A 9,419-nucleotide genomic window follows, 5' to 3' on the forward strand; every position below is an offset into this window, starting at 1 on the left:
GTATGTACAACAATGATTTGAGGACTGCCAACTCCACTGACACACACACACACAGCATTTACATCACAGCATTAAAAGCAGGCCACAAGGATGTTGCGCGCTGCTGAAATGAAAGTAGGCCACGAGGAATATCTGCGCGTGCATGTGTCGGTGCATGTGTGAGAGATGAATCAGCTTCATGTTATGCAATGCAAAACCGCACTTGAGTTCCCATTAGCATATCTTGTGTCCTTGTGCTACAGGAAAAAAACAACAACGGTGTGTGTCCAAATGGAGCATATGGAGAATGATGACCTTTAAGCATCTGAATTTAGTGACGCATCATGTGCCTGGTGAACTCGTCCACCTGTTGGACCTTCTACTTTTCTTTTCTTGCTCTTTGAGTTTGTTATCACGGCCCCGATTCGATTTAAAGAAGGTTTCCCAAAATAATCTTTGTCCACTTTTAATTTACGGCAAAAAAAGGACCTCCACTGTTAAAAATGTAGTTTTTTTTTTACTTTGTTAAAACTTCCATATGGTACTTTTAATATGCGTGAAGTGAAATAAGGGGTCAGCACCATGGTTGAGCGTTTCTGCCTTGAAGCTGCAGTTACAAATAATGCAATCAAAAATGGATTCGGACTTTGGGGCTTTAATATGCAACAAACAGAAGCAACCAATCCCACCTACTTGCAGGATGGGGTTGTCTATATTATTACACTTCTACATTTTACAGTGAGCGGAGTCATAGGTGAGCTGGTGTGCTCGAGCTGCAGCCATTAAGGAGGGTGAGTGGAGAAAGAGGTGGGGAATTCATAGATTTGCAGATTTTCAAGGAAAAACAGTGCAGAGTTATGGTACATGTCCACATTATCTGATATGTCCATGCTTCCATTCATTGTCTATGTAAATAGCCCTGCAATGCACCGTGTTTTGAGAGACTGGGCATCACGTTAATTCCTCATTTGCAGAAAGATGAAGTCCAGGGCTATTTTTAAAAAAAATTAAAGACATCTAGCTGCCACTCATTGCCTCTGGAAACTCCTGAAAATTTTCAAACAAACCATTGCCAGTGTAAAATAATGTCAGATTCAGCAACTGCAAGGCACATTTCTCTCTTCAAATGTTTTCAGAAACACCTTTGAATGAACTTTTTTCAGAATTTAAGCAGACACTGTCTTGGTTTTAAATCCAGGAGAAGGCAGTCTACAAGTGAAGCCATTGTTTGTCATAAAAGAGTGTAGTCTATACTGGTTTCCAGTTAGAAAGCACCAGTCAGTCATCTATCAGCACATCAAGTGTCCGATGCTGGGAAGCAACGAGACTCGTTTCCAAAAATGCTCCTGTGGACACCTAACCATTACATGTAAGCCATTTCAACCCAGGAAATGATTACTTTCAAGGAGAAAACATGTAAATATAATTTTTTTTTACACAAATACGAGTGTTTAAATAACCAGATAAGGACTGTAAAATCTTAACTAGATAATAGAATAACTATTTTACAAGTTAAAACTTTACAATCATAAACAACTGGAAAGTTACACTCTAACACTTTAAAACTTGTGAGATTGCTGCAAGTGAGCTTATCATTTATGATTAACACTTTATTTCTCTTTACACAGGGCTGCATTGTGAAAGGAGTGGTGTATGAGTGACTTCAAATGCACTTATCCGCTTTCAACGAGTTAGATGATAAGACTGATACTGTTCTATTGTCTGCACACTACATATGAAGTTACATTTCTGCTTTGCAAGCCTTCGTTCTGTTGCTGCTGGTTACCTGGCAACCTCACAACGTCAACCAGACTCCAGGAAATCAGTGTGTCCAGCCAAGAAACAGTCTGACACAAAACCACCAAATAAAACCACAACGTGTCACTTGGATGAAGTAAGACACAATGTATGATGTTGCAATTACTGAGCCTGAGGGGCGCTGCTAGGCAGTTTTCATCAACATTCTGGTTGTGGTCCTATATTTCCAGTCTTTATGCTCAGCTACACTAACTGGCTGTGATAGTACTGATCATCAAAATGGCAACAATTCTGTTTTTTCTTGGTTTTCATTTATTCACAATGTCTGCATTTTATCAAAGTATTAACAGAGCTTCATAAAACCACCGGATGTGCTCAGGTTAATTTCTACATAGTGTCTTTTACTCATGTATCCAGCAGACCTTTACAGTAAAACAGTCACATTAGGTAACTAAGTACAGCTCTTGGCTTCGTCCAGACTTGTAAGTTTCCTGCATCGCTGTTGGAGAGCTCTGACTCAGGCGTTATGAATGCCTCTTCTTGCTTCCACGTAAAAACATTCATACTTGTACGATGTATGTGAACGGCACAGATATTTCCCTGACATCAGAGGAACACTAATGGCCCTCGAATGCATTAGTTCAAGTGCACACCATTAAATCCAAGCTGCCACATCATTACATTAATATTTTAACTGGAGCATCACTGATCAATAAAATTAATTAAACACAGAGAGGAGGTAGACTACCAGCATCTGTAAGGTGACACTTTACAGCCAGGCAATAATAAGGTAATTATTAATGGTTCATTATTAATGATGCATTTGTTAATGGTTTAATGATTTGCAGTGATCTATTAAAATGCACAAATAAAAATATCCTTGCAGCTCACACAGCATGTCTAGGTGAGGAATGGCTTTTGTTGTGCTATCTAACGACAAATTCATCTTTGTAGCTATTAGTTCTTTCATCTATTGAGGACTCAGACTTACTGCCCTTTATTGATGACCTTTTCTACTTAAGTGACGATACCTGCACTCAGCTACATAAAGGCTAAGCAGCTGTTTTGAGGTAACAGATTACAAAGTACGGCACTGTAAACACACTACATTATGCATTACTCTTCCTAAATTCCACATTACAGGTACAAACCAGTTGCAGTTACCACTTTCATTTTGAGCCAGTTAAGCTGCCTGCTGGTTCTTTTAGACGTAGAAGTGAGACTCGTTCTCACCGTGGCACTTTTCTGTGAAACGCTTCTTCAACTGATTTTCACTTTGCTGTTAGCTGACATCTGAGCACACATGGTTTAACGCCATGCTATCAGCTGGAAATTAATGCGTCTCAGGTCATGTTGCTGAGTCATGCAAAGGTACCAGGTAGTGCAATGAGTAATAAATCACAATAATTCTAATATTAATAATTAATAATAAGTGAAGCGATGCCATTATAAGTATGGGGTCACTTCTGAATATGACGCTGGCCTCTGACAGTCTGTGTAAAACTTATTACTATGTATTTGTTTTGTCTTAAAGGAGATTGTTTTTGTAAAGTTCAATACACCAAAAGTGTTTTATGGAATACTGCTATGTGGTAACTACATTACATTTAAGTTGAATAATAGGTATTTGCTCCAATGTCAAAAAGGCTAACAATTTAAATTTGCTCTAATAAAAATACAGGCTCCACCATAGGAACTTAATCCAACAAAAGCCAGTAGTGAGATTCAGATCTTTTTTTTTTTCCAATACTTTCAATAGTACATAGGCATGCAGTCCTTTATCATCACTACCTCTGTGCTTCACTGTCAGGACTATGCATTCACTGTGGTAGTTCTGACCCGTTGGACAGCAAACATGCCGGACGCCATATGAGCCGAACAAATATATCTTGATCTAATCTGACCAAAGAATGTGGCCCCAATATTCATCAGGCTTCTTTTCAAGTTCTTCAATTTTCGATCAAAGTTTCATCTTGCAGTTTTGTAACAACTAGACAGCAAGTTCTTTTAAAAAAAAAAAAAAAAAACATTTTTGTTTTTGCATGCCGTCAATAGAGGTTGACATTATGAACCCTGATTTCCAATAATGACACATTTGTCCATCAGTTTTCCAGAGCTAATTTTGCATGTAGCCCACTATTCATGGCATTATTTTAGGAGAACAACCACTACGGCTCTGATTAGTGGTACCATGGCCTGTTCTGTACCTTCTGATTACTGCTGCACCTGTGTTTTAACAGATTTTTTTAGTTTGGGCAGGTTGAACTTTTGGCATACTTCTCCATCTTTGTGAAGTCTCACTATCAGATTTTTCAGTTCCTCAAGGAATTGCTTCCCATATGGAGCCATGATGCAAGCAGATAAGCAGCCCATAGATCCAAAACTGAGAAAGCTTAGACTGGAAAAAAAAATAAAAATCCTGCTACCTCCCGCCTGTAGGCACCAAGGTCCTATTATCACACTTGAAAACTTGTTTTATGGTGCTTATCCGGGTTGTTTTCTCCTGACTAGATCCTTGATTGTTTTGTATCGCACTGGACAAAAACATCTGCTAAATGAAACTGCAGAAATCACAAGTGCACTCAGCTTTGCTTGAATCATCACACTTTTTAAACACTTTTGTTGCATTGAGGTTCTATTTAGCTGTATTCTCAATGTCGCCTTTACAAAGTATTTGTTTTGGGTCTTTTATAATAGGAAATAATGCGGTTATTGAGAGGTGATGAAATTTTGAATCATTCGACTTTTAAATGATATTGGACAGGGCTGTACTCAGCACTTTTGTACACTGTATTAGTCTTTATGGCTGACAAAATCAATATTTGATGAAAAAAAACGTACCAATATTTGCAGTCTGGGTTTTATCTTTCAAAGTTCTAATCTTTTAGAATTAAATTCCAGTCCACTCAGTTAGGAAACTCTTGATAGGTCAACAGAAAAGATGAATTTTCTTGGAAGACATCCAGTTGATTGGGCTCAAACTTCTGAAACCACATAAGGTTCAGTTGCATTTTAGAATCAACAGTCAAAATGCATTTAGAAACAGAGTCAGTATGGATTCTGGAGGTCTACATGTCGCTGTAGGCATGTGAACATTTAAAGTCTATCCCAGGTTGATACTTTGAGATTCAGCATACAGACAGCTGATAATTTGCCGTTCCAAAACGAAGAGGCCATGTCAGCATTTTCCAACATTATTTGAGCTCCAGCAGCCCGAAAGACAAACAACATGTTGAAGCTGTGGTCAGTGAGGTAACCTGCAGTCATTCGTGGTGGTTATTAAGTGGATTAACCCCTTTAGATTAGTCTCAGACATTTCTTCCATCTGTCCAGTGTTACAGTAGAGGCCTGCTAATGTACAGCCGCAGGAAAACACAACAAAAGAGGCATTAAAATATGTTTACATGAGCATGTGAGCAAATCTTCTCCAACTGACCTACTGTACTAAATATCTGTGCGTGACTCGACGCACAAACTGACCGCGCTGGCTCGTGTCCCATGCATGCACACTGCAGACACGCTCGCATGCAGAAAAACACACGCACACACTAATCTGTGATTAGCTGCTGGTTGTTATTCGCAGCTGAGTGAACAGGAGACATGCAACTCATGTACAGTACTGACACAACGAGGTGGAGTTAGTGACACAGCTGTCGATAAGAAGGGACTTTAGATTAAATGTATGTCACTGTGACACTACTGAGGGTGCAATGTAAAATGCATAACTAACTTGTTTATTGGGATTTTTGTTTAATTTAACACACTTTATTTTGACCATGAAAACAGAAAAAGAAGCCCGAGGACAAATGTAGTGAATTTAAATAATTACTTTTTAAATTAAGTGAGCCTTTAAAAAACAACTAGTGCTCACTGGCCTTATATGTATAATATTTTACATAATATTTTTCTAATGTATTATTAATGCAATTTATTCTTTAATTGTCTTTATTGATTTTTTATAGTATTTTTAATCATTTTAATAGAGCTTTTTAATGTTTTTTGTCTTAGTGTAATGTAAAACACCTTGTAACTCCAATTTGAAGAGGTGCTTTTGAAAAAAATTTTTTATTATTACTATTATTATTATAGACCTTAAAGGTGGACTACTCTAACTTTTTTTCACCTTTTTTTGGGTCAAATTTAATGAATATCTCTTCATGTCTGATAGCTGTCCAATCTGTGTTAAAAAAAAAAAAATCTGGAATTCATGCATAGCGGCGGCTTTGTAAAAGGGAAACAAGCAAAGTAGCTCCAACAAACTCACACAAACAGTTTTCACAGAAACCTGTGCTTGTGAAACTATACTATACAAATATTCTAACTTGCTCAGTATCGACAATCTTGTATCACAGACTCCACCTTCAAAAACTTCCTTTCATACCACACGTCTCAGTTGTTGTACACATTGTAACATATGAGCAGTTTTTCAGCATTTCAGAACATTATCTACATTTATAAATTACCCTATTTATTAACTCAAATCAACATCTAGTTCATATCTGATTAGTTTTGGGGCAGACAGTAGCATCATGTATCTAAAGTGTTGCGCCGTAAAGGAAAATTCTTTGCAAAGCAATTTTTAATCTGGTTTTCAACAAATAGTCCCAAAAAATGACTCATGGGTACAAAAATGTTACAAAAGCAACTAAAACTGAGATCCCTCTAACATCTAGTTGCAAAACTTTAATAATCAGCCTGCTTAATGTGAACTACCAATTAACACATTGCACAACTGCAACCAAACTTTGATTACAAGCACATATATCAGTTCAAAGAGATGCTGCTACATCTGGTAGCTTTTTACAGATAACTGCTGCTACAGAAACATTTCACAACAGGTCAAAATCTCATAATCTTTTCAGAGAGACTAAATATTCCAACTACACATCAGAATGTTGTGTCTATTTTGATGCAGTTAATTAGCTCTAACAATGATATAAGTTTTTAATGTGTTGCTGCTTGTCCAGGTGGATATGTTTTCCCCTTTATGATGCACCAGAATACTTTCCAAAAAATAACAAATAAAATAAAAACAGGCTTTTACTTCCATTGCAGTTCAAGCTACAGATGATGTTATTTTTAATTGACAGCTCACAGTGAAGCCTCTGTGAGTCAACGAGGACTGAACTGAGACTAATTAATATTTAGTTCTCACATGACACCGGCTGACTGTAGGTCAGTCAGTCAGTGGATTGAACAGTTTGTGCAGCGTAAGTTCAGCTCAGGGAAATGGCCCGACATGAACTGAACATAATAGACATCATTGAGAATCAATTAGAGCGAGGCCTTGGGGGCCGAGAAGGACGACAAGAAACAAATGCAACCACATGTGAGGAGAAAGACGACTGTTCTGCCATCAGGGGACGAGTTACTGGTTATTTCTGTTCAGGCTGTTGTCCGTGAGGCTGATATAGCTAATGACACACACGCACGCACGCACGCACGCACGCACACACACACACACACCCAAATGAGTGCATGTAACACCACAAATGCAACAGGATAACTAGAAGTGCTGCTATGGCAGAATAAAGGGAGGAAAGAAATTTTAAAAATGCATGGTTCAGACTGAAAGGCAGAGGAGGGAAATATGAGACAAATTACATGAAGCAGCCTGTTCCTATTAAAGTCCTTGTAGCATTATTCCATCTTAAATCATTAAAGTTTTAGAACAATGTCTGATCAACCAGCTCTGCTCAAAACAAAGATATTCATGAAGTCTTAGTTTGGAATATCAAATAATTTCCTAGAACATTTTTTTTAATTGCCCATCAAATCACTTTAAGCAAAGTTTTTGCAAATTAAAACTTGTGGCTGATTGAATGATAATATCTCAGAAACTAACAATGATAAAAGCCTGATAATTTCAATGTTGTTTCTCATCATGCAAAATTGGACAAAAAGATCAAATAGTCTGATTATGCGGTGAATTGAAATATGAAAGAAATTAGTCATAAAACATCCAAAATGTTGAAAATGCAGAAGTCAACTAGTGATACAGGTGCATGTCGCAATACAAAACAAAACATATAGAATACTTCTCAATATGAAATACTTGAAAAATGAAAAGATGCTATTTGAAAATCCATAGTTTATAATAATAATTTAAAAAAAGTTTAAAACAAACCAGAGATGGTCGAGCAGAAGGCCTTTGATGATTTGAGATGGAATAACCCAATAGGTGAGTCTTACTACTCAGCAACCTTCTGGGAAACACCAGAGACCAAACAGACAAAGCCAGAGACCAGAGTCCTATCTGAATGAATGGAGGGAGGGCCATAACAAATTGTATTTATAGCTCTTTTTTAAGAGAGGAGAAAGTTAAAAAGGGAAAACACTAAGGCAGCAGCTTAACAATAACCCCTGCCTCATTTGAAAGACAGAAAGAAAGAAATGCCCCTTTTCCATGGGTTTCTGTGGTTTTCTACTTGTTCAGTTACAGCATGTTTGAATAAATATAGAAGGATGTTTAGTTTTAAAAACAGAGACAGTTTAATCAATAAAATGTCTCCCATATCTGTTTGAACCATGTTGCTTTTCCCAACATTTCATATCAGATCTTCTCCATATATACTACCTTCCAAAAGTCTGGGGTCAGATAGAAATGTCCTCATTTTTGAAAGAAAACCATTTTTTTTCAACATAGATAACATTAATTTAATCAGAAATCCAGTCCAGACATTGTTAATGTGGTGAATGACTATACTAGCTGGAAACGGCTGATTTTTAATGGAATATCTCCATAGGGGTACAGAGGAACATTTCCAGCAACCATCACTCCTGTGTTCTAATGCTACATTGTGTTAGCTAATGGTGTTGAAAGGCTCATTGATGATTAGAAAACCCTTGTGCAATTATGTTAGTACATGAATAAAAGTGCGAGTTTTCATGGAAAACATGGGTGACCCCAAATTTTTGAACAGTAATGTACAAAGTACTGGAAAGCCAAGTGTCAAAACTAAGTGCAAACTCTTTATTTCCGACTTTAAGAATGATCTTCTTGGCAATGACGCTTTCCAGCAACTCAGAATTTGTAGTTGTTGGACATAGAAACTGCATATATACAGTCAACAGTCAAACTGGGGGAAAAAGCTGGAAAGGTTTGGCAACTTTGCTTAAAAGTAAGGATTAAAGGGAGATTTTGTCTACTGTCATAATTCTATAATGCATGTGTACAGTTTTGCGACTCTGTTTGACTTGATGCTGGCGATAATTTTTTTTTTTTTCCAAGTAGAGGACTGGGACGTGTGTCATACAGTCGCCAGAATTCTCCCACAGATTTCTATTCAAGATTTTTTAAGTAACTCCCTCAAAACAATCTCTGCTCCTAGTAACAGGGAAGGTGCTAAAATAGAGAGGTGTGTTAAAAATAGGGAAATTACAGCTCCACCAACAGGCAGCAGAAGTGTCCAGACAGGTCACGACCTCCTGCTGCTGCACATTCACACATCTGTCAGTCACTGTGGCCTCTGACCTCCTGCTCTGTTCGCTGCTTCCTTGGCTGCAGAAACAGGAGATCAGCTTCACTGACCTCCTCACTTGATTGCAGACCTACAATCGTGAGATTTGGATGTTTGTCTCACTCTCATCTTAACTTTGTTTCCCTGAATAGATTTTTTGCTGTTTAACTTTGCACAAAATGTAGGTCACTGCTAAAAAGCATCAGCGTTTGGCTGAAGGAT

Source organism: Amphiprion ocellaris, chromosome 4, assembly GCF_022539595.1.
Source record: "Amphiprion ocellaris isolate individual 3 ecotype Okinawa chromosome 4, ASM2253959v1, whole genome shotgun sequence".
NCBI lineage: Eukaryota > Metazoa > Chordata > Actinopteri > Pomacentridae > Amphiprion > Amphiprion ocellaris.